Source organism: Oryzias latipes, chromosome 4 (assembly GCF_053564925.1).
Source record: "Oryzias latipes strain Hd-rR chromosome 4, Olatipes_Hd-rR_3.1".
Classification (NCBI taxonomy): domain Eukaryota; kingdom Metazoa; phylum Chordata; class Actinopteri; order Beloniformes; family Adrianichthyidae; genus Oryzias; species Oryzias latipes.
The window spans coordinates 20,428,251-20,454,991 of record NC_136240.1 but is presented as its reverse complement, the minus strand read 5'-3'; the positions used below and the strand labels follow the sequence as shown (position 1 = coordinate 20,454,991).

The following is a 26,741-nucleotide window of genomic DNA, read 5'->3' as shown; positions in this document are numbered from 1 at the left end:
AACGATTAGTTCTGACCGTTTCAAGAAACAGAGTACAGTCATTTAGCTGCTTACATCAGGAAAACCTGTAAGACAATTAAGTCTGCTTGGGCTGAGTTATAGGAGTCCCTCGGGAGATTCATTGTAATTCACAGCATTGTGGTGGGCAGACTAAAACACTGGGGAGGAAGCCAACAACTCCACAAGTTTCCTCTGGAGTTCAGAACAGAACGGCTTTTCTCTCCTCACTGCATACCTCCCTGTTCTCTGTCAGTAACTTTTGTTGCTTTCTAGTGTCAACAAAAGCAAAAAGAGGAAGGCAATGAATATACCTGACTGAACTGATACCAGATTATTACTTTAAGAAGATTTGGATGCAGTTTCCTACTTTAAAGATTTGGCTGAATAGGTTTAGTTGATGCAAATTTCACTGTTTCTAACCCATTTAAATTGTCCATCAAGGATAATATGTAGCTCTCTTCTAAAGTTTATTTAATTTCAAATTGTAATCAGATCCTTAAAGCTTCACATGCCACAGTCCCTTATCTGCTTGATAATCAGTTAATGTTTTAGGAGCTTTTCAGGATTGTATACTTCTTTTTTCCTTTCTAAAAAGGGGGACTTTAGTTCTTCACCATCTAAAACCAGGATATTGCACGTAGTTCCAGAATGGAAACAACAACAGCTGAGTACAGATGAGGGTGAAAACTGGCAGAAAATTAATCTTTGTCAAATTTGAAACGTCTCCATACAGTGGAGAGAGAGAAAAAACAGGTACAACTTGAGACAGAAACAGAGGGGTTAAAAAAATGGGGCAAACCTAAAAATGTATCACGTTTAAAAAGTGCAAAGGAGAGACTAAAGCCTAAAACAAAATGTACAACAAAGAGAGATTCAATATAAAACCGAAAAAAGTTTTAAAAAAAAGGAAGCTAGAAGCTACAAGCTACAAGAAGAAAGAAAAAAAGAAAGAAAGAAAGAAAGAAAGAGCCTCTTGCAGAAGCCCAGGGGGTATCCTGATTTCCCAGAATGCTGTGCTCTAACCTACTTTGGTATTTCTGTTTCTGTCTTTGTCTCTGCGGTGCACTGAGTGGGCTATAGCTCTCTCATACACACCAGATCTAAACGAGATTGTGAGCAAGAGTGTCTTCTGATTGTTTTGTTTTTTTCGTAATCAATGTGGGGACCAAACGAGCAGCATCATGTGTGAGGGTGCAGGGTGTGGACAAACAGTTGTTGACCTTCAACAGTGTTTGTATGTGTTAAATCATTTGTTTGCCTGTTTCTATCTTGTCATCAATACAGGTGTGTCCTTGAGGGTAAATGACTGTGTATGCAAGAATGCGTTTGCATGTTGTCCAGGCTGAGTGGGTTGCCCAACAACCAGCTCAGCAACACTCTGTTACTATGGAAACTAATAGGACAGTGAAGACAAGCATCTATCCATCTATCTATCTATCTATCCATCCATCCATCCATCCATCCATCCATCTATCTATCCATCCATCCATTGGTTTCAAACTGTCTCTTCCCTTTATTTTTGCAGACATTAATATGCATTTTGTTTCACCTAACGCACAAGTATTGCATATTTTGTGGCTCTTGTTGCTGTTTGGCCTAGATTTCGCCACGTTTTACCTGTTGGACAGATTACCTTTATGATGACAACTTTATTACTCTGACTGACTGATTCTAGAATGGAAACAAACCATTACCACTCCACTTCCATGTTTGTCTTGAGTGCATAGGAAGAGCTTTTATTCACACAACAGAACATTTATTATTATAAGGTACTTTTCTTTCTATTGGGAGTTTTGTGTTATCAGAAGAATCAAACCTAAACTGTGCTGCTACTTTTTATAACTCTGGTCAAATTGCTTTTGTTTTTTCCTATTTTTTATTTGTTTGTTTGGCCGCTTTAATTGCTGCTACCCAAAATGAACAAATGAAAATAAATTGTTAAATTACCTTTAAAAGTCCATAAGAAACTTGTTTATTTTTCTTTTGGGTTGAGGAGAAATAAGCTTTTTTTTTTTTTACTGGCAACTCCACAAATAAGCAATACTTGTACAATCTTAATGAGTATCTACTGTCAAGATGTAGGACAAGGTCTATCAGATAAGATAAGATAAGAAAAGTCTTTATTTGGTCCCTCAGAGGAAAAAATTTCAAGCTGGAGCATTACATTGAGAGCAAAAGAGCCCAGTGCCACAGTGATATTGTGACATGTGAACCCATCATTTGACATAACCCAAACTGTCATCTTTTTAAATAACTGGCAGTCATACGTCTTTTCTGAAGTGTTTTTGAGATGCTCACACAGAGAGTTAGATAATGAAGTAAAAAGAACCAAAATGCTACTCAATCCTCAATTAGCATTAAAACAAAGGAATAATAGCAGGTTTAAGACATGAAATCAACTAAAAAAAAGACATATCTGTGTACAAGCTCACAAAAGCTGAATCTAAAGTAATGGCTGTTTTTTGCAAGCATACTTGGTTAAGTATTTCTCTGTTTTTTATTAAATGTGTTTGTTTTAGGATGTGCGTAAAGATTTATTCTTGACTGTATCTGGCAAACAGAAGACTTGAAGTGAACAATTTCAGCATGCAGTCCTTATTTTTCACAATATCTGTGAATATAAAAAACAATTTCTAGGTTTGATTCAACAAAAGAGAAAAAAACAATCAAAACAATATGTTTAGTTAAACAGTCTAAAGATAATTCTATTGTTTTTTTTATTATAAATACTTGCACTTTAGCTATTATTTCTAACTCTTTGGATTTTCAGTCTTGAGATTATGAGATTAAAATAATCTCTCATTAAATCCTGATCCAAAAAGTGAAGGGTACCTTATTTATGGCTCTTCATAGAGAATCCAAAAGGAGATCAACACTTGTGGCATGCAGCACTGGAATCAGGGCTCCACCTGCTGCATGCTCCAGAACAGAGGCACAGTTAAAATTGCATTATTGTGATTAAATTTGCACATCTCTGGGCTTTTAATCAATTTTTTCATTACAAAAGAAATATACAGGCAAAACCAAAATCTTCATCTAATCCTAATTTCAACCACAGAAAGAGGCATTTTAAGGGATCAGATTAAATACAACACATAGGCAACTCTGCCTTACATAAGATGCTCTTTTTCTGAAGGGTCAGTGCACTGCAAACCTTGTGATGATACACTCACTAGGTTTGAAGCCTTGTCTGAATCTTCACACCATTGAAGTATATTCACAATGTCAATAAAACATATGCATCACGCATGACTTCTCATGCAGATCAGGAGCTGCTTGCTTTATATTCACACTCAAAGCTGCTTGTTTGCTAATAAACTCTTAGCTGAACAAAATTATTTTTGTTAGAAAATCTAAAAGCACATTTTTATGGTCCCATTTCCTACATTTTGTTTAATATTGCCTATAGGGTACTGGTCAAAAATTTAAGAAAAATTCAGTGTTTACCTTTTTCTTAAAAGTATTTAGTGTATGGTTTTGTTTCACTCTGAAATGGAAGGATTGTATTAAACAACACCTGGAATTAGGCCTGAACAATATACCGCAAATTTATCGTTATCGCAATATCCAGCTCTGCAATATGCATATCGCAAAAGACGGCGAATATCGCAATAAATCACAAACCCAAAATGTGTTAAAACAATCTTCTAGCAGCTTGAAGCATTTAACGAATCAAATAAATCCCTTTTTGCTTTGACCAATCAGATGGACGCCTTCCCATTGTTGACCAATCAGATGGAGGCCTATTATGTTAACCCTGGTCCTGAAGAGCCTCAACCCTGCCTGTTTTCCAGCTCTCCTTAACCAGCTTGCTGTTGATTGGCTGACTCAAGTGATTTCACATCCTGATTGACTGAACACACCTGATTTTGGTTATCATTATCGAGCAGTCTAGGGAGAATTGGAAAACAGACAGGGTTGAGGCTCTTGAGGACCAGGGTTAGCCACCCTGACGTTTGTCCCCCATGTCGATGAGGGTCATTTCGAGTATAATTTTTAAACTGTTGCAATGAAATGGGAATGATGTTTTTGTTTATTTTTTCTATTTGTTTATTTACCGCAAATTTATCGTTATCACAATATTGATCACTAATATCGCATATCGCAAGTTTTCCTCATATCGTGCAGCCCTACCTGGAATCAATTTATACCTGTTCACCAAACTTTAAATTAATAAAAGTAGCCCTTTTTTTTTTTTTTTACAGATGTACAGTCATGGCTTTCTATCTACAGTAGGAGTTGATTCTTCTTCTGATAACTTCTGTGGAAGTCCCCATAAATGTGTCAGGACTTCCTAAGGACATAAGAAGAAGATGGTAAACAAGAATAAAACATTGAGTTCTTACACTCTTATGTTCAGTTCATCCCAAACCAGATGAACAAGTTTTGAGTTTAGAGATATAGCTAGCCACTGAAGGTTCTTATTAAAGTTTATCATCTAGTTCTACTGTACTCAGGCAGTCCTGCCACATTATAGACGAATGTCTTGGATCATTATCTTGTTGTTGTATGAGCTCCTGACCAACTTGGTGCATGGAAGGAACTGGACAGTGCTGCAGACAGTTGTGGCAACTGTTGGTTTTACATCTTCATCCAGCAAAACAGCCCCTATCATCACACTTTCTCCTTCATGTTAGATAGTTGATAGCAACATCTTTTCACTTTTATTTTACTGGTACTTGTTTTCTCCAGCAGCAGAGCAAACAGTAAGGAGCTGAGAGGTTTTTCTGTTGGGCAGAGGACATTAAAAAAATAGTGTTTATAACCTGGGTTTTGTGATCTTTTGACACACATGGTATGTACTTGTATAGACCTATATTGTATCTGAGACTACACTATTGGTATGTTTTTGGTTGGTTCATATATAATATCGTATTTTCCTTTCAAGTTTTGGATCAAACAGAAAAGGGAGGGAGAAAGAAAAGAATTAAAAAATGATGTAGATAGAAAAAGCAGATGTTGCTTAAGTTTGTCATTAATAATAAACATGTAAATGTTTACTAAAGGGTTGATTTTGGTACACAAGCACTCACATTCCCACCCTGAAATATCCATAAATATACGTGAAACACATTTAACAATGAATGCACAAACCTTCATGCACACATCTATACAGGCCCACATACTTCACATAACACGGGCAGAAGTGTTATTATGTTAGTTTCGGTTGTGCTAAGGTGTGTTTACTAAATTGACAATGATGTCACGGAAAGTGGAAAACAAAGTGGAAACCTAAACACCCCACCCACACAGCGCCAACAGCAGACAGTACAGCAATAATGGCGATCACGGCAGATCCTCAACACGAGGATAAACCAACACAAGCCACACAGGGAGGTCATCAGCTGGCATCATAGGGCAGAGGCAATGACCCCCACCCCTCTAACACAGTGGCAACTGGAGGACACACGGACTCAGTGAAAACATCCTAAACAGATGAACGGACAAGGAGGAGGATTTTTGTTGGTGCCGTAAGAAAATTACAATTTTATAACAGAGAGATAGTGTCCTTTGTAAATATAGAAGATTAAAATGAAAATACTGTAAAATATAATATTGGAGCCTTTTATTTGATTTAGATAGTTTTTTTAAATTTCCAACTCTTTTCTCTGTAATGAAAACATTTCTTCAACAATGTGGATACCAAAAAACTCTTAATCAGTGACAAATTAAAATGAAGTGGCTACTTTGGTGTTTCTCCACAATTGCATTGGGTTTATTCCAGTCTCATGACAGAATGTGTGATAGAGAATGTGCCCCCCCCCCCAAAAAAAAGGAAGAAAAAATATTTACATTTGGCAAGATTTCTCACAAAAAAGAATCTCTATCAACTGGCAAAAAGTAATCTTACTTTTTGTTTGGTATTAAAATGGTAATGCATTTTGATACAATGTCCTGTTTTTGGGGAGTATTATTGATGATTTCTTTGCTTAACAAGTACTCTCCTAGACAAAGTATATTATTTATTCCTAATTTATTTATACAGAGCATATTCACTGAAACAGTGAACCACATTCATAGCAGCAATTAGATGCTTTATTACAGATGATACTGAGCAGACAGCAGACGGTATTTCTCCGAGGACTGGCTGCTACGGCAAGATGTTCACTTTTACGCCATGACCTTTCTCTACTCTTTAAAACACATACATGTGCACTGGGGAATTTACAGTAATACATAATGAAGGACACTTGTCCAGTAGACATTCTTGATCCCAAGTCAGAATGACGTGGAGGTTGGGTCAGCAAGTTTATTTGGGTCAAAATGGTTTTGAGAGCCCATTATTTAAATCACTAAACAATAGGATGACCAGTAAGTGCATGTTTTGGGCTTCTGCACTGTGTATTATATAACTGGACGAATCGCTTGTGGGTTCACCCATAGAAAATGCCTTGCTTCCGGTTCCAACCAACTGAAGTCAATTCAGTCGCCGTTTTTCCACAATACGGCCATCGGCACGTTGGAACCAGACGTCTTCTGTAAGCCGTGATTGGTCCATCTACATCCTTCTATTATGCTCACTCCAGTCAGGCGTGAGCATTTAAGAGGGCTACAATCCCTACCACTGAAAGCGGACTCTGGAGAATCTGTCAAACATTTTGAACGTTCTACGCCACCTATATAGAGGCATCTGATGGGTCAGTTTATGACTTAAATAACTTGCGCTACAGCAAAAATATCTTTTAAAGAAATTACATTTAATAAAAGGCAGTGGAGCAAGAATGGTTATTCTGATAAATATAATGACGAAGTAGTTTATCTCTCAAAATAAGTCTATGAGATTTCGGCTTTTTGGGACCAGCAGGTACTTCCTATTTGGAACACGAGAGGGGAGGGGTTGCTCAGTCCAGTTCTTATTTACTGTCAACACTTCTGCATCAAAACTCTTTTTAAATCTGTTTTACTTACAAAACGCGCCATCATTGAACACGTATTGAAAGTGAAACCAGTTGAACTTTGACCAATCAGGGAATCAGATTTGGTAATGACGTATGGGTAGTTTTCTTTTTCAATTCACGGAAGTGCAAACTGTTTGAAAATTTATCATGGAGGAGAAATTAATAATAGCTGTTTGTGTCCGACATATGCCTGGTCTGAACGTAGCATCCTAATGCTAAGATTGTTTGAACATTGTAAAAAGGAGTATGTGCGTACAAAGAGTACTACAAGTATGCTTTTGTTCCACCTTTGATTGGTAAGGGTCTGTCCATGGGTCATATTCTTTACCCATCAGGGGTTTAAAATAAAAAAAAAATAAAAAAAAGTATAAAAAGTATTTTTTATTTGAATTCTCTCCATTTATTTGAATAATGGCTGGGGAGGCTTCCAGATGACTCATTTTCACAATGGATTGAAGCAAACGCTAATGGATTCACATTTACGAGCGATAACTTTGTTGGATTTGCTTCTGGTGATAAAGGGAATATAACATTGAGGAAAACAACACTGGACATATGATGTGTCATGGCGGTGTGCGTGTTGCGAACATCACCAAATAGTCTGAGTGGGGGGGGGGGGGGTGAAATCCTCTCTCTAGATCTCCGAGTGTGTCCATGGGCATCCTGTGTGTGGGGGCGGACAGTGAAGCTGAGTTGTCACGTTAGGCTGAACATATCTGCATATTCAAAAGCAAGAATCCACAAGCCTCAACGCACTCAGGTGAGTACAGGTCCAAATTTAACGAGCAAAATAAATAGTATTAAGAAACAACAACAGCTCCGTGCTGAGGAGAACAGCAGGAGGCTGTGAGGGTGACGAGATAAATGGAGGGAGCAAGACGAAAGACGCAATGGCAGAATGAGAGGAGAGATAGAGGAAGAGAAAGAGTGGTAGGCAGGAGACTCTGTGTGGGTTGACTTTTTTTCCTCGCGGGTGCTATGGTAACCTACAGAGCTGCAGCTCATCAGAAGAGAGGAGCGCAAGAAATAAAGATAAAAAGGTAGTAAGGGGGAGACGCAAAGAGGAAAACTAAAAGAACATAGTCTATTCATGAAACTGTCACTAAAGTTACGCATCAACTCCTTTTTGGGGACGCCTCTTTTTCAAATATGAGAAAAATCTTTTTACTGTCTACCTTTTAAAGTTATTATGCAGATATATTTTCAAAAGGTCAATGGGTTTTTTCCCCATCTTTTTGCGTACTTTTCAGAAGTGCCAGACAATAACTGTTCTTTTACCAATCTGTCATACAAACTGGCTTTGTATTAAACAAGAGGGAACATTCACACTTCCTTCTTAAAGCTGTTTCAAAATAAATATAACCTAAGCCAGGTCCGTTAACCACTAGGTGGCCACAAGCAAGTAAGCTTATTCTCTCACATAAACCTAGTATTTGACAATTAAAAAATAAATAAATCAAGCACCAAGTTGATGTTGCTGTTTGCTGGAAAAGTGGCAGATAAACCCTTTCTCCCAGCCTAACGGGTCATGTTCCAACAGTTGTAAGAATAACTGGCATGTTCATTTCTTCAGTAGCTAACCAAGGTATGCCAGATCAAGATGCTGATTAGACAGCATGATTATTGCACAGGTGTGCCTTAGACTGGTAATGGGGTCACACCAGATACTGACCAGTCTTTTTAATCCCTAGACCCCCCAATAAAACAAAATGACTAAATGGCCCTTTATTGTGGCCAGTCTATGGCACACCTGTTCAACAATCATGCGGTCTAATCAGCATCTTGATATAGCACATCTGTGCAATAATGATGCTGTCTTATCAGCATCTTGTTATGGCACACCTGTGAGGTGTAATGGATTATCTCAGCAAGTGTTCACTTTCACAGATTTGGACAGACTTGTGAACAATACCTGAGAGGAAGGTAATTTTGTGGACGTAGAAAATGTTACAGATGTTTGAGGTAATCTCATGACAAATGAGAGCAAAAACAATATATATATATATATATATATATATATATATATATATATATATATATATATATATATATATATATATATATATATATATATATATATATATATATATATATATATATATATATATATATATATATATATATATATATATATATATATATATATATATATATATATATATATATATATATGTATAATTTAGCTATTTCACTTTTCTTGGTCCATTAAAATTTAATGCATTTGAAGTACATTTTTCCAGCTCATATTTTTATTGTGCATTGAGCAGTATCCCTAGATTAAGAGTTTATTTTCACCCACTTCTGAGAGCAATTCACCACCAAGCTTCATTAGAAAAACATTATGTCTGGCATTAGGGAAAATCAACTCAGTTAATGTAAGAAATTATGTTTGCTAAAGCTTCACAGATGCTGTTTTTATTAAATGCTACATTTGAAACACTTTGGTTTTAAAGTATTAACGGTGCCCATTAATCACACAGCTTCATTATCCAGTATCCAGTACTAACAGTGCTTGTTGTTAGTGGGTTTGTGTTTTTTTGTTGGCTGATGCCACTGAATGCAGAGGCACACACACACAGAAATCAGGTGGATTTCCACCTCCGCAGATACATTTTGAGACGGATATTTAGAAGCATTTTGAAGACTTGATTTTAACTGTGCTGCATTGATTTTATGTGGTTAGTTGTCAAATTGTCATCACAGGTAAAATGAAATAAGGCATATTTATGCTTAACTTTGCACAAAAGCATCTAGTCTTTCTTTATGTCAGTTTTTTTATTTATTTATTACAGTTTCATTTGTGTTTGTGGTTAGAGTTGTTTGAGTCCATTAAAGATCATTTCAGATGGTCCTCCAACAGTCTTGTTAAGGGTTGTAGTTGTCATATGTGTGGGGGTTTTTGTGTCCCTATTTTTAAGTACATTGCTTTCTTTTCGTAGATGTCAATTTTAAATTGCAGAAGCAGTAGGATCCTGCACGCTTGGGGGTGTTTTTGAGGCTACTTTCCCTCTGATTCCTATACATTCAAACATAGTGATTGACTTAGAAGAGCCATGAAGATATAAAAAGTGCCCGCCTCTTTGTTCAGCAGTCATCTTAAACTTTCACCGAAGAAAGCTGGAAATAACTAATGTATTTATCTTTATCACAGTCGGGGGAGTCTTGCTTCCTTCCCATTATTATGTTCTCTGAGGCGCCAGCTTTAGTTCTTTGTCAGCAATAGATCCCCCCCAACAAATAAAGTGTGTGTTGCACAGATAAAAAAAGAAAGTATTTGTTTACGGCTGGATTGCAACACAAATTCTCACTTTTTTTAATCCAGTTTTTTATCCAGTCAGAGCAATAGCAGGGGGAGCAGAGGCCACTGCAGAATGGCCACATAGTTATGATGGGACATTTTTATACAATATTCTCATTTTTTGCTTTTCTGTTATGTAAGCTGACAACTCCCTTTACCTGGTTATACTAGCATTTTTTTTTAAATCAGAGAATATGTCCCAGTGGAAGATGTTCTTCTGTACTTTTAGGATTTTTTTTTCTATTTTTACTTTAGTTTCATGTCTCAGGATCCTGTTTAGTACTGATACGTGTATGACTCTGGCTCCATTTCATTGACCTTCTATGGGAGAGTGCAAAATATTCTCGCTGATGTGAAGAAGAAAAAAGGTAACATTTCCCTTTACGTTTGTTGAGACTATTCAGTCCAAACAATCTGCCTAAAGCTACATTTGCTTTTGTGTTACCCTTGCAGATTCTGATCTAGTCGGCAGGAAATTCAAACAAAAAATCACACCTTTATTTGATTGTGTTTGCTTTCTCACTTGAGTGAACAAAACCTCCAGGACATGTCATTTTCAGAAACACCAGAGTCCTTTGTGGTTTGAATCAGAGTTCCTGTGAGCTTTCACACCTGCTAAATGAGACAGACTAAAAGAAAACCATTTCCAGTGCAAATCAAATAGACCAATGTGAAATGTGATTTTAAGAATCAATAGCAGATACATTTTTTTTCCAATGGGAAAAGGTGGTAAGATACTGGTGCTTTTTGGCCTTAAAAGAGTCCTCATGGCATTTTTGCGCGAATTTGATTTTTTGGGGACATTTAATTTTTATTGGAAGGTTTAAAAGTTCACATGAGGGTCTTGATTTACTTGCAAAAGACCTTTGTTGCAGATTTACAGTTTGAATGCAGATCAACAAAAGTAAACAACAAAATACAAAGAACATTTTTAATTGGTATGAAAAGCAGCCCATATGTTGGAAATCACTTTTGAAGGATATGCCATTAAAAAAACAGTTAGCAGCCCTGACTACTTTTCTGCTTTTCTGCTTTGTTTCTATCCAGATCACAGCTTGTTGTGGCAATATCTTACCTAAAAGGAGCAGCTGTTGTAAACTGTTTGACATTTTCAGTTAATTTGGCCCACTTGTGTGTGAAAGCAAACTGAACCATATGAGAGGTTTTTTTCCACCTATTTGAGTCTGCTGAAGTGTCACAGCATGAAGGGACACTAAAGCTTAAACCAACTACAAGTAATGAAAACACAACAGCAGAAACCCAAGACTGATCAAGTTTAAAACATTTACCCTTAAAAACCAAATGTTGTACAGGAGAAACAAGGAATTTTAGGTAACAACATGTGACAAAGGTTTTCAGTACTTTTTTTTGAGCTGTCATGACAAGTGAAATTTCCCTTGTGAAATAAAATAAAGTTCAAGTCAATTCTCCAAATGATTATAAACTGTTTTAGTCTTTTACAACTGATTCAAATACTCACTTTGTGGTAAATAGAGCTGAAAACAAGTTATTTAAAAGAATTCTTCCATTAGAATTTTTTTATATACAGTAAATTGAAACATCTCTCCTCCTTTGTCTCCTTCTTCCTCTCCCATTTCTGCCCATTTCTCACTGTTTCATAATCCAGCTGGGAATGATGCAACTGTCCAGTAACTGCAGACTCTGGCATTTATGCACAGCCCGTCTATAAAAACCAAGCTACTTGAACAATAATTCATGTGTACTAATTCAGTTTCAGTCATGATTAATAAAATCTGCGGCATTTCCCTTCATTCTTTGCAACACATTCTCCTTTATTTCCTGCACATAACGGTGAAGACTTGTCTGGTAAACAGAAATTCTGTTGCTCAGTGTTGTTTGAAAAGTGCTAAATGTTTCCAGAGGTCATCATTCAACGTTAGCAAGAACACATGCTTGGCTGTCCAACAAGAGAGCTCTAAAACAGGTAAGCTCCTTAAGCAGAGTCACTGACACTCCTAAAAGTGATGGAGTGCCTGCTTTTCCATCAAGAGCTGAGAAGAAGAACTATTAAACAGGAGTATTGTGTTACTGACCACCCAGATACCAAGAGCAGCAGAATAAAAGACAACAATCTGTAATTTAAATATTGAAAATTAAATTGAATTTTGATTTTGACAATCAGAACATTTCTTTTTTATTTGAATTTCAATCAATGTATTTTCTCCAATAGTAAGTGAATAAACTGTTGTAAAAGTGAAAATTTGATAATGGCAAGAGTAATGGAGTGTTACAAAATTTCATCATCAATTCATGATACATTAAATTAAATTAAATAATATTTCTAGTACATGGAATTTAAACAGGTGAATTATGACTGACAAATGCATGGGTCATTCAAACATTAAGTTTTTATGCTGAAGCTTATGTTTAATTTAATAAAATTTTTATAGCTAAAAGAATGTTTAATGCAGTTTTTTATTTTTATTTTTTTACATCTGATTATAATGACAAATGTCTAAAGGAAAGGTGTTTAAAAGGTTTCTGTAAGTGTCCACTTCGCTGGGACCAAAGAGTTCAGTGGTCCTTCGCCATATTGTAATTCACCTTTTGCACTGTTGCTATATAGCCGTTTCTTTTGAGCACAATATTTGCACAGGTTCCCCCCCCCCATCTTTTCCCTCGTTTTCCGATTGGCTGTTGACCTTGTCAATTAATATTTTCTGTGACGCTGCTACTGTACAGAATGCTTTCAGTTTGCCACGTTTACATAAATCTCCATTTGCGAGCAGATCTTTGTTTTCATTTTAAGATATGGGATTTATTTTTCTAGGAAGGTTTGAACTTTGAGAGTATAAGCAAGACAGAAAACTGTGAAAATGTTCACGTCAGTCTAAGAAAAGCGTACAGCGGTGTAGTGAGGGGTTTTTCACCCTTTAAAACATCTGTAATCTCACATCACGAAATTCACCAATCAGAGGTTACTTATGAAACGTAGGGATGGCCCGTTTGACACGGGGCTTCGGCGCGCGGTTCACCTTCATGAAACAGAGTGTTTCGGCACAATGTTTCAAAGCGTGTGTCAACCAGCGCAGATCACGTGATTGATGACGTATGACGCGCCAAATGCATCACTCACCTGAACCAGGTTTCAGATCTCAGGTGTGTTTGATCAGAAGGGCGCGCTGTTGTCTATAAATACAGATGAATCCCAAACAACGTTTCCCGACCAGTTCTGTTGTTTCCCGTGTATCGTAAGAATCAACGTCATGGCACCCGGTAAAAAACGTTCTGTGGCTTGGGATCATTTCAACTTGATTTCTCCAAATAAGGTAATACACTATTAACGTTATTTTATTAGTAGCCATTGCTGATTATGTCAGTTTTATAGGTATGTCTGTCAGTTGAAAGGAATCATTTTTATTCTTTCCATTCTTTTTTTTTAGGCGCAATGTTTGATTTGCAAACATGAATTTGCATTTAATGATAGTACATCCTCCATGATGCGACATCTCCGCTCCGTTCATCATGTTGAAACTCCGCAGTCGGCAAATCAAGCCTTCAATCCACTTTGTATTGGTAATAAGAATATATCCAACTAATGGCACACTAAGAACTGAAACAGCTAGCTCAGTGGAAAAATCAGTGACATGTGAATGCTGAGGTTCCGGGTTTGAGGCTCAGCTTCTACAATTAATATTTTTTTTTCTTCATATGTATATTTTGCAGTGTCAAGAAAGCAAGAACTTGATTCTGCATTGGTGGATATGATTGTAATGGATGCACAACCATTTTCAATTGTTGAAGACAAAGGCTTCAAGGAAGTTTTTATGCACACCAGCTTCATCTGTGCCTTGTGAGAGGATCTTCTCCAAGGCTGGCGAAATCGTCAGCCAAAGAGGAAACAGGCTGAAGCCCAGCACAGTGGAGAAAATTCTGTTTTTAAATAAAAATCTATAACATGTATCCCACCCAGTCATGTTAGACCCTGGTTCACAATCACTCATTCTCACTTTATACATGGCATTCACAATGTAACACAAGCACTTCTCACAAATCTTCAAACATTGTCTTTGTTTTATTTCCACACTGAAGTGTGAATGTACATAACATCTCTGTACATGTGTTTTACATGAACAAAAACAGAACTCAGGTTTGTTGGCAGAGTTGTTTACAAGCCCACTGAGGAAGGGCAATACAAAATTTAAGTCGGCAATAAAGACACATATTAAAAGGTGCATTAATCATTTAATATCCATAAACTACTTCCTGTTTTGCTTCAGAGAACTGTTTAGAGAGCTGACATGTCTGCTGGACAGAGTATTGCTCTCTCTAGATGATCAGCAGCTTGTTTTGTGTCTCCATTTTATCTCAGTTCAAGGTAGTTTATTTCTTGATCCTTCCAGATCCAGTGATGAAAGTCAGGCAAGGAAAAAATCCCTGAACTTTTCTTTGAGCGATATGGCGGGCACAGAGCGAAATTTTGGAAAAATACGTGGTCTTAGATGCATTCTGGTGCATTCTGGCAACTAGTTATTCACTTCTTTATCAAGAAACTAAGACTAATTGGAGCATCATGATTTGTCATTCAAACCCCTAGTTTGACTCTCCATTAAGGACTTGCTGGTCCTAAAAAAGAATTTGGAAAATTGCTCAAAGTAACACAATCCTACAATCTACGCTTTTCCTTAAAGCTGCAAAACATACAATTGCTAAAATATAGTAACATCAAAGCCCCAAATGGCAAAAAGAACACCAGTAACTATGATATTCTATGAAAATACCTCAGTTATTTATACATTATTTCTGCTTTAGAAATGACTGATGTACAACATCCACTTGCACTGTTTTCTCAAACTATAATTACATCAAAATATGGGATCTGCTTTAAACTATAATTCTATAACATAATACATCAATTCTTTAACACCAATACTAAGTAATCTGGGAACCATTCGAGGTTGTGAGGCTGCAGCGCTCCATCGGGGGGGGGGGACACCGGAGCGCCAGATGCATGCGCCGGGGGGGACCGGAGCGCCAGATGCACCGGGTGACACGCGTGGTTCCTCCGAGTGCTCCTCTGTAACGCCGCGTGGTTCCTCCGAGTGCTCCTCTGTAACGCCGGGCCCAAAAGCCCGCAGAGGTCCAACAGGACGGCTCGAGGAAGTCGGAACCGGCTCATAAGCCACTCGTCCTCATTTGCCAGCACGTCTTCTTGCTGTCTAAAGATGCGTTCACTCCGAATTCTTCCATTTGCCACATCTTCTAAGAGCGTAAGATCAGCCATTGTGCGTCATTACGCATTGTGATGGGCCATTTATTTCCCTCCATTTAATTACATCTGACAAGCTACAGATGTCGGTAATAATCGACGTGGAAATGGGAATTGGTTCAGCGCAAATGTAATGTCTTGTTGCTCTCTGAATGGTTGAGACATACGCCATACATTGTTTTATCAAAAATAAAACAAACTAAAGGCATATGCATGAATACCATAATTCTGTAGCTTATGAAGAAATGTTTTAATATGAAAACAACTTTCCCCAGTGGACAATTAGTACGTCTGTCCGTCCGTCCGCACGCCCGCACTGATATCTGCTCCGCCAGACAGACACACTGACGAGAATATCAGTTTTGTACATTATTTCGTTCTGTTAACTAAATTATTTATGAGGATGAATTGCACTACATGCCAATATTGCAGAACATATTTCACTTTACTTTTTCCAAATAAGTGTTCATTTGAATATCTGTTGTAATTTTCGTTTGATTTTTTTGTTTGTTTCACTGCTGATCGATCAAACGGGTGTTCGTGTAGGCTGTTAATTGTAAGACTTGCTTTGTGAAGTCTTCATGTTATTTATGAGAGGCAGTATTGTCATTTTCACTTTCAGGTGTTTCTTCCATCTGCCGACGGTGTCGCCGTTTCTCATTTCACCCGTTTTTGTGCGTACGCCTGGGTCAGAGCTTGCGTGAAGGACCGCACATTTTCCCGTCAAGTTTGCTTTTTATAAATCTCAACTATTGCGTAGAGAGTGGCGTACGCCTTCTTTTGTGCGTACGCAACGTTTATGAATGAGGCCCCAGGTCTTTATTTCCCGGAAAGTACGTTCGGTTAGCTCAAAAACCCGGATTTCCGGGAATTCCCGGAAGACTTTCATCTCTGCGAAGTGCCCTCCAAACAACACTTTTCTCCTCTTTTCCACCTCGCCAACGATAACTTCTACTTCACATTGAGTGAAGTTACGTTTTTTTCATTTCCTCTCTGTGATTGCCATGGTTCCGCAATCAATGAATATTCATTTGTGGGCGTTTCACGGACTATTTATGGACAAATATGGGCGTGTCATGAAGCCGCAAAAAGCTGCGCTGCATTTAGAATCGGTTGTGATTTATTAAGGGAAAGATGGGCAGGATGTGCGTGCGCACGGTTTTATAAATCCGAATATTTCTTTGCGTACGCACGTCCTATGTTTCATCCGTACGCCATTTCTGACGCAAATCCTTCGCAAAGTTTTATAAATGAGGCCCCTGATCTCTACGGACAAATCGCTTTCCGGATTAAAAAATGGTCTGAAATCAGCAAATTTTAGCTTTATTTTCTATATTTCTCCGCAGATCGCTTCCTCTATGGTCGTGGCCATCTCTCGTCTTCCCGGCGTAATTGACCAATGACGGGACGTTTTAGTTGCTTTCGGATGCGTCGACGGGTCTGATTGGCTCTGTCTGCACCACGTGGTTAGCGTGACTCGCTTCCCTAGAGACCAAAACTGGCGGACCCACGCTAAACTTTCACAAACACATCTGAAGAGTTTGCGATCAAATTTGTGTTAAAATAATGGCAGGCATCGTCATTATTGAGCGTGGTCACGACCTCAGTTGTGAGAAGACGATAAAAAACAAATTGAAGTGGTCTTGGCTGGAAAAAAAAGATTTTTAAGGTAGTGTAGGTCAAATACTTTTTTGTGTAAAATAATCTCAAAACCACATTTTGAAATAATTTCAATTTTAGTTTTGAGTTTCAGTTTTTATTTTGAATACATTTCTCTAATTTATTTGTATTTCCTAATTACCATGATTTAGTTCAGTATAGTTGACATTAATTATAAGTATTTGATGGTTTGGACCCGCACTCCCTTAAAAAATAATGTTTACAATGTTTAGTTTAGTTTGTATGTTTGTTTTGATATTTCCCAGATTACTTAGTATTGGTGTTAAAGAATTGATGTATTATGTTATAGAATTATAGTTTAAAGCAGATCCCATATTTTGATGTAATTATAGTTTGAGAAAACAGTGCAAGTGGATGTTGTACATCAGTCATTTCTAAAGCAGAAATAATGTATAAATAACTGAGGTATTTTCATAGAATATCATAGTTACTGGTGTTCTTTTTGCCATTTGGGGCTTTGATGTTACTATATTTTAGCAATTGTATGTTTTGCAGCTTTAAGGAAAAGCGTAGATTGTAGGATTGTGTTACTTTGAGCAATTTTCCAAATTCTTTTTTAGGACCAGCAAGTCCTTAATGGAGAGTCAAACTAGGGGTTTGAATGACAAATCATGATGCTCCAATTAGTCTTAGTTTCTTGATAAAGAAGTGAATAACTAGTTGCCAGAATGCACCAGAATGCATCTAAGACCACGTATTTTTCCAAAATTTCGCTCTGTGCCCGCCATATCGCTCAAAGAAAAGTTCAGGGATTTTTTCCTTGCCTGACTTTCATCACTGTACAAGGGCAAGGAACTTAGTGGAGTAGATGATATATGTCCTGTCTGCCACCAGATGCCACTGTTCTGTGTGGTTTCGAAGCCCCAAATGCTTCATTCATTTTTCTGGCACATTTACACGAAGCCCCATGAGAGCTTCATGGGGCTTCGATTCCCATCCCTAATGAAACGTAACATAGAAATAGAGAACATTGTACTTCCAATGTGAAGTACATTAAAAAAATTAAAGTACCGTAAATTCCGGACTACAAAGCGCACCCGATTACAAGCCGCACCCACTTATTTTCACGTGTTTAACTAATTTTATACATACACAAGCCGCGTCGGAGTACAAGCCGCATGAATTAGGCAACATTGTCATCATGACGGATCACGTCCTGACTCACAGAGTAAGTGTGATTCATTAGCACACAGTGGGTGGAGTCAGTTTTGTCTCAGGATCATGTAATTGAGTATAGCTGCATCTGCCAAACAGTATGAACCTGTATTCTGTTCACAAATTCCTCAGTTATGGTTTTTTATTTATTTTTATTTTTTTACTTATTGACAATCTAGGTATCATACATAAAATTACAAACAGTAACCATATAATCAACATTACATCCCTCAGTTATGATGAGGAAATTAACATCCGCGATCCCCCATTTCCCATGAGTCTTAGGGGCTAAAGGCGGGGCCAACGCCCGGCTCGCCACACTGTTGTACGTGTTTAAGAATGAGCAAGTAGCAGCAGTAGATGGAGGGGCGAACGGGAAAAGCTCTCCTTCCGCTTGTGTCGCGGCAGCGTTATGGGAGTAACAGGGCTGGTTAAAAACACGCTAGTAAAATAAAGCAGCGGCGACTGAAAAGCGCGTGCCTCAGCGCGATACGCGCGCCTCCTCGCGGCGCGTGGGTCAGAAGTTTCCTTCCACAACAAACACTGTTGTTCCGGGGACGCCTCGAGTAAGCCCTGGCTGCAGCCTGCAGAATGGCTCGACGCCTCCGCGCTCCCGCGCGCTCCTTGTCTCCCCTTCCTATCTACTCCGACAGCTCTGGCCATGGCGGCTTCAAGGAGGAGCGCTTCATCCCCATTGCGCCGGTGGACGGAGCAAATCGTGTCTGTGCAGAGCAATCGGACTTAATACTGTACGTTTTGTGTATGAAGGGCGGATGCGTTGTTACGTGTGGGAGCCTTCAGACTGCCATCGGCCCCGCAGCTCACACGACACGCAGTCTCCAGCTCACACGGAGGCTGTGAGCGTTTCAATGCAAAACTCCGCTCAGTCCTTAATAACCGTTAAAACGATCACGTCAATTTGTGTTTCCAGTCGTGTCCCGACAAAATAAAGGCTGATGTCATTCCCACATGCGCTGTTCTCTCCGTCACGCAGCTGACCGGCTTTTCCAAACCCGTTGGTGATGGTGGATTTTTTCACGCTGCTTTTAACGATTGCTTTTAACTTGAAAGCTTCATCATATTGTAGCGGCGATCACGTGCACGTTGGGTCTAATGGCACCAAAGGATTCTGGGATGCGGCCGGGCATGCGTGCTTCGTTTTGTTGAACCATGACTGAAGTGTCTAAGACCTGAAGTGAGGTCCATGCTGTTTGGCTGCTTGGAGGTGTGTTGAAAAATAAATGACTTGCATTTGGTGTTAGAGAATTCAAACCATTCGCCGTGTCCGAAAATTCCTACACGGCTGCCGCCAATAAAATCCATAAATTAGCCGCTTCACTGAATAAGCCGCACGGCTGTAAGCGCAGGAAAAAAGTAGCGGCTTACAATCCGGAAATTACGGTAATTAGGGGCAGGTCAGTTCACCAGGTGACACACACATATATTCACCACATTCACTCTTACATGAAACAGTCTGACAGAACTAAATACATTTACAGTCTAATTTCAAAACCTTTTTGAACATCTTCATGTAGATTTGCCATCCAAAATTTTTTCCTGGAAATGATTTTTTTACAAAACTTTTATAATACATTTAAGATAAGAGTCAGCTCAACAAGGTTGCAGAATTTTGATTTACAGGAGTATACAGGAAGTGAATCAACAACTGTCACATATTTTCAAACAGTCTATACACACTGAACCTCTGAGAAAAGCTCTGATCAGTGAACAAACACATGCAGAGCTATTAAAGCATAGAAATGTTGTCAAGTTGTCCCTCACGTATGAGTCATACCCAATGCTTCTCTTATCTCCTTTAAATCACTAAACCCTTACCACAGGTTATTGTATGAAATTCTAAACCTGACAGTCCTCGAAATAAAAGCAATTTTCCACATTTTCAATGGTATAGCTAAGATTAATTTTTACCTGTGTGAGATTTTATCATGTCCCTTTTATTCTAGATGCTCTTATTTCTTTGTTGATGATAAACTGTCAGCATAATTTAATGTTAAAGGCTGATGCAGTGATGGACAATCTAGACATTTAAGAAAAACATTTCACAAACAGCAGTTTATCACCGCAGTTTATCATCTGGAATCTGCTGATAGTGCTGAGCAAAAACACTTCATATGTTTTGCAGTCTAATCCGGAAATAGAGGACATAATGTGGAAAAGTCTAACTTTGATAGCAAATAAAGTAAGTTAAAAAAAGATAACTGATCTTAAGCAATTTTTAATCGATAAATCAATTTATATTCCTACAATCCAACCAGATCGATCTGTCTGAGGCAAGTTGTTAATTGAATCACCCTTGTATTAGTGCAGGCGTGGCAAACAAGTTTGACACCAAGAGCCGAAATTTTTAACTGTGAGAGTCAAGAGAGTCAAAGAGCCACACCACACACTGACCTGCCAAGATGCACACACAAACACGCAATTAAAGCCATATTATTTTCCATAACACACTCCTCTCCCTACAACACAACAGCAAGTATTGCAATTGTGTTTATTTCAAGGAAAGTGTCCACCATCAATACACACATCAAATGCAGCTTAGCCAGAGTTAACACAGCAACTACCCTGGCGGTCAGATAGCCCCTCCACACACACAGTATCTCTCTATCTCACTATTTTCTTTGCCTCTCTCTGACACACAACTACTCAGTGACAGGCAGTGAGGTCAATGGCTGATGAGGCACTGACTCCTCTCAAGTCAGATTTACAGTTATAAAACTGAATATTACACCATTCATCCAACAGCATTTAACTGCCAATTCCTTGTATCTCAAAATTCCTCTTTCAATGACCCTTACACCAACAAATACTCAAACATCTGGACAGAGCATCCTTCTGGTGTCTAAGTCATTCATATTCACAAACACATGAATTACATTACATTTCAGTTGTGTGTAGCATAAATTAAATTTTGACCTTCAGTAAAAATGTTTTACTTTTATAACTTTTCTTTTTCTTTTTCATTTAAAAACTAATGATTGACTTTTGCATGAAAAACTGATAATTGATGGAATATTAAAATATTGCCATGCTCAGTCAGGTGTGTTTTCCAGACTACATCTCAGAATTTCTTACTTTGCTGCAGTGTTGCGATGATGATCTCAGTGGGATTTCTGGCATATTTTGTTTCTAGTAATCCTCTGCTGATCAGGTTTAAATTCAGTTTTAGCCTCTCTGAGCAATTCCTTCACGTGCGTCAGTCAGAATGGACCGATGCTTTGATTTCACATGTTTTAAGGTAATAAATAGGGACTGGCAGACATTTATTGAGGAGAACACCTACGGCAGCTTGAGAGCAGCTCTTTTACACACGGGTATTTCTCCGTTCTCCAAAACGTAACAGGACCTTCTTTCAAAAGAGATTTCAGCTCAATCATCTCCAGTTCGCTCGCAGCCTCATCAGTGACAAGCAGGGATCTCAGGCAGTCAGTCTCTGCATTAGAAGGATTAATGAGAAAAGTGATCTGCAGTTGTTTCTGCTGCAGGTCCTCAAACCGTTTAGTAAAGTTTCTGTCCAGTTGCGCAAGCTGTGTCACGTTCTTGGCTTTATTCACTTGGATTGCAGCCTTCTGCTGTGAGCTCCCCAAAGAAGGAAAGTGGGACAGATTGCCGTTTTGAATGTGCACTTTGAAAAGCTTCAACTTATTGATAAGGGAGACAATGTGTGTCAGATCAGGAAGTGACTTGCCATTCAGTTCAGTATGGCAGCAAAAAATGATCAATCCATCTTTACAGTCCAATGTGTGGAAACACTTTCAATTTTGCAAATTCATGTGACCATATTGCTAAAAGTAAGAATCTTCCCATTCTTCCAGAAAGGTCCTGTGTTTATCTTTATTCTCTGAAATAAGCCATTTTGACCATGAGGGTAACAGTCTGCACGCACATGAAATGTTTATTTAAAAAGTGTTTATAATGATTGGCGGTCACCGATGTGTCGGGAGCAGCATCAAAACACACACTACCAAATTACTTTAATTATTGTTTATTATTTATTTTTAATACCCTCTGATGGCTTTGAGTGTGGTTAAAGAGGGAAATAACTATGAAATGAAGCACAATATAGAAAAAAATAGTAACGACCCGAGCTGCTACTTCATTGGCTGCATTGGAGAACTGTCCGTGCCCCATACACAGCAAAACTGCGAACAATCTCAAACAGGAAGGCGTTAACAGAGGAGCAAATAGCATATTCTCCTCTCCAGGATCTACGCCCATTTTAAGTGCACACCTCAAACAGCCAAACGACATGGACTTCAATTCTGCTCACAGCCCCCTCACTCATGGTGAGGAACTTTACACCCAAGATTCCCCACATCCCATAAGTCTTGGGTACTGAAGGCGGGGCTAACCCCCATGTCGCCACAATATAATGAGATAAAAAGAGCCGTATGCTTATTGGCCGAGAGCCGCATGCCCTGTATTAGTGTCTCAAAATGAAACACATCGATTATAATCGATATTTGAAAATACTTTTTATATGAAGTTATAGTTGATTTATTTAACTATGCCTTAAAAACATCCAAGTGCCGCCACACCAGAAAACATGCATGTCATGGCAGCAAAAAATGATCAATCCATCATTACAGTCCAATGTGTGGAAACACTTTAAATTTTGCAAACTCATGTGACCATATTGCTAGAATGTTTTTAATAACGTTCTGTTTGTTTTAAATGATATAGAAAAAACAACAGCTGAACTGTAGGAAACAAAAATGTAAATAGATTTTCAATTGATTCTTGTTTACTTGTTTGTTTGTACACATGTTAATTTTACACAGTATCTTGCAAGAAATGGAAGTAATCTGGAAAACCTCACCTGCATTGTTCAGTACCCAGGTATTTATCTCTGAGTCACACTGTTGGAATTTTTGGCCAAATATATCCTGGATCAATTTTAGGTCAGTGAATCACATCAAATAAAACTGTTTAAAAGGAACTAATGTTGACTATGAATCGTATCGGCGACCCCTAATTATGATGTGAATCAGCTTGTTGACATTGATTGTTACACCCCTATAATCTATGGACTCATCCATCCAAGATTTGGACTGATTTGAACTTAATTGGGTTTCTTCTTGAAAACCTACACATACTTACCTTTAAAAATGTATTTCATCATATTGTTTAGGAATGTAATAGCCATGTTTTTTCACCTGTTTAATGACCAATTGTGTAATCACATGTTAATTTTTCCACACTTCTTTCATAATTAAAGCTAAAGCTCCCACACGCGATCTACCAAACTTGTTTTCAATGTTTGACACATCCGTTTGATTAGGAAGGTCAGATATTAGAGTTTCAGCTAAAATCTTTATGTCATTCTGGCTTTGTACTTGTACTTGTACGTGTACAAGTATAATCAAAGCATGTGCGATGGGTGTCCAAAATTTTACCAAAGACAGGTATACACCTATAGGCAAGTAATAATCTATTAGCGCTAACCAAACATTTGTAGTCAATACCAGTATCTGATTGTGCACTTTTTCTACGAGAGGTTTTGCAAAAGTTCAGAAATCTTCTACAGACTGGTTATAAATGCACAAATGCAAATGAGAACTGTTCCCTATTTAATGGTCAGACAGGCCACACAGGGGTTTTAATGATATACTGGCATGTGGACTTCCTGTTACCACACAGTCACCAACACTCTGTCATTGCCTGATTCAACAAACCTGATAAAACATGACTCATTCCAGCCCACTTCATGGTCAGAAAATATACCAGAGTTACTGCATCTCTGAGCTTAAGGGCATCCCAGCAAAATCTGTGGGCTCAGGTGAAATCGTGTTCTTGCAATGAAGTGGGCTCAAACCAGGAACCTGGTCTGTCTCATCTGCCGTTTCCATCACTGTCTTCCTCCCTGCCCACCGCACATATAGGCTAATGAAGCAGAAACAAATCCAAGAGCTTTGCATCTGCAGTAGACAGAGCTGTAAAGATGAGATGCTTCCTCCTACGCAGGCAGGCAGACAAGCTGTAGCTCAAAAGACCCAAACACCTCCAACTGTGGGGCCTGTAATGCCATTGTGAATCTGATTATTTCTTACTGATAGCCAGCACAAAGCCTTTACTTGGAGCACATGCTGGAAAGCGGACATTTAGTTCATGGTCAAAATGGTAAAATGGCAGGCTTGGGTATCATTAATGACACCACTGTGTTTTCAATAAACAAATCGTGGGTTAATAAATAACAGATATCTGAAATACAAAGTTGTCAAAAAAGCTATCTTCTCTAAGATGCCTAACATCTGGAACAGAACTGTAACAAACTGTTTATTTGTGTTTTTGCAGGGACACTTTTGAAAAACTGTTTTCACACTTGATCTGAATTTTCTCAGGCGTCCTCAGGTGGTAAGAAACAGTCAGAGGATGCTTGGTGTGAGAGCGGCAGAGCAAAATAAAAACCCACGATGGTGCCGAGCAGAGTCCTCAGGGCAAAGAGTGGCCGGCTGTTGCCTGACCCGAGGTAACTAATGGAAGGATTCAAGGAGTCCTGTTGTAACACATGCCAGGCGCCTAAAGCAGCTCAAACCTTAAACCTTTGCACTTTCTAACTGCAACCGCTAAGAAGTCTGTTCTCTCAACTTTGATAGTCATCGTTTAAGAATTTGTTTCTAGGTTGCAGCATGAAAAAAAAAGACAGCGGTGCAGCTTTTCTAGACTTTCTAGACTTGTGGGACATGGTTATTCTGCACAGGAGTATAGATGAAGTGTTATGTAATTAATACTCCTCCTCTTATGCAGATACAGTGGGCAAGCCTAGAAATCCTGGCCTCAGCTGTAACTGTAACCCTGCAATGACTGTTAAGAGTCCATATAAATCCCTTTGGCTCCTATATCCTCACAAAGAGAGGCAACTTCTGAGTCAGCTAAAGCACTGAGCTCAACTGAGACTGTGAACCCAGCTTTAACATGTGATCCAAGTCCCAAACTGAAACATCAAATCTTCTCCTCCAGCACGCAGCACACAGAAAATCTGCCTGTCAGTCGTGCCCACACAGAGAACACAGAGAGCCGGTGATAACCTGATGTCTTATTATTCACAGTGACAGGACAGGTGACTCGTAAAGCCATGACAGACAGACAGAAGTGATGAGGGGCTTCTCTTACCTACAAATCTCTCCTCTTTGGAAAACCTTCCTGTCCTCCCCCTTTAGCTGGCTTTCTCCTGTGTCCCACCTCTCATCTTTCCATTATAGATAGCAGGAAAGGACTTTAAGGTTTTAGCATTCCACTTGCTCTTGTCTTCTCTCGCAGATTTTCTCCGCTCTCTCTCGAGGGGAGCAGGAGCATCAGTGGAGCACCACCGTTCGCTGCGCTTCAGGAGGCTGAATGTCAATCACGCAGGAAGCCTAGAACTGCTGAGCCCGCCTCACAGCCTGCCCTGATTGGTCGGAGGACGGAGAACCACAAGTCCTTGCAGATCCACAGATGGGCACTGAGAGCTGTGGTGGGATCACGTAAAGAGCCAAACAAACTGTAGTGGATTGCAGTACTCGAGAACTCTGTTCCTCTCACTCCGACTTCAGAGCCTACTGCTTTATTTTACAGTTGCTTAGCAACACCCTGGCATGAGTGTTGCAGAACAGGAGGAGCAGAATGGGAGGGAGAAAGGAGTTCAAGTCCTCAACTTGCTCTTTTTTTCTGTCTGTCAGAGGTGTGGAAAGATGCTGAATATTTCAGCTCTGAGCAGCAGCAACAGCAGCAGCAGTCCATCTCAGCATCAGCGAGGCTGCTGCTGCTTCACTGCATCTGGAGTATTTGTGTAAATGAATCACATACAACTCAGGAGTACTTTCAAGAAACCTTAAGAACCATCTAATGAAATTCAGCATTATTTGTTTTTTTAGTTGCTTCTAATTTAGCCTTACCATCGTTATCTAAGAAATGTAGGCATTAATTTGCTGCCTTTTCATTGTATATGGACAGCTAAATTCAGGTTTGCCTACTAAAGAACAATTGAAAAGGAAAAAAATGGGTTTTGGAGGAGTTTTAAGAATGTTTTTAGTAAACGAAAGGCAGGAAAACATCCTTAGAGACCCACTGCAGGCTTACTCTGCCCCAGCTGTCCCGCCCACAACTCAGAGGTGAATTTCAAATGAACTCCTGCCGCTCTGCAGAAACTATGTCCTATAGAATGACATTATTTTTTAATTTTGTCTAAAAACGTAATAATCATAATTAACAGACCACTGAGAACGCTTTTACATATGAAAGGAAAGCTTTGACACTTAAAATTTACAGGCAACTGTGAGGGGTTTGTGTCAAAGTCTATAAGAAAGAACAATATTCAACAAATTTATTTATTTTTCTTTGTAGCAAATTTATTGCAAACAGGTTGTAGGGAACACTTTAGCAACATGTAAGGGTAAGTAAGGATGAAGGAGGTGAGATGCAGGCATGCCATACAAATTTTTCATTTGTTTCAAATCCCCTGAAACCTGCACAATGAGCCTGT

At 38.7% G+C, this 26,741-nt stretch overlaps 1 protein-coding gene across 6 annotated transcripts in view; it reads right to left on the bottom strand.

The window, feature by feature from the left end:
- lrrc7 (leucine rich repeat containing 7) overlaps positions 1-26,741 on the bottom strand; it is a 126,461-nt gene that overhangs the window by 99,266 nt on the left and 454 nt on the right. For 2 of the 6 annotated variants that reach the window (XM_020702499.3, XM_078946039.1), the window contains exon 1: positions 25,394-25,798. The exons of 1 other annotated variant lie outside the window; for it this stretch is intronic. The gene's annotated coding sequence lies outside the window, so the exon portion shown is untranslated. Of the gene's footprint in view, positions 1-25,393; positions 25,799-26,741 lie in introns of those variants that run through there. 3 more of the 6 variants (XM_078946037.1, XM_078946040.1, XM_078946038.1) reach the window with 2 other exon arrangements.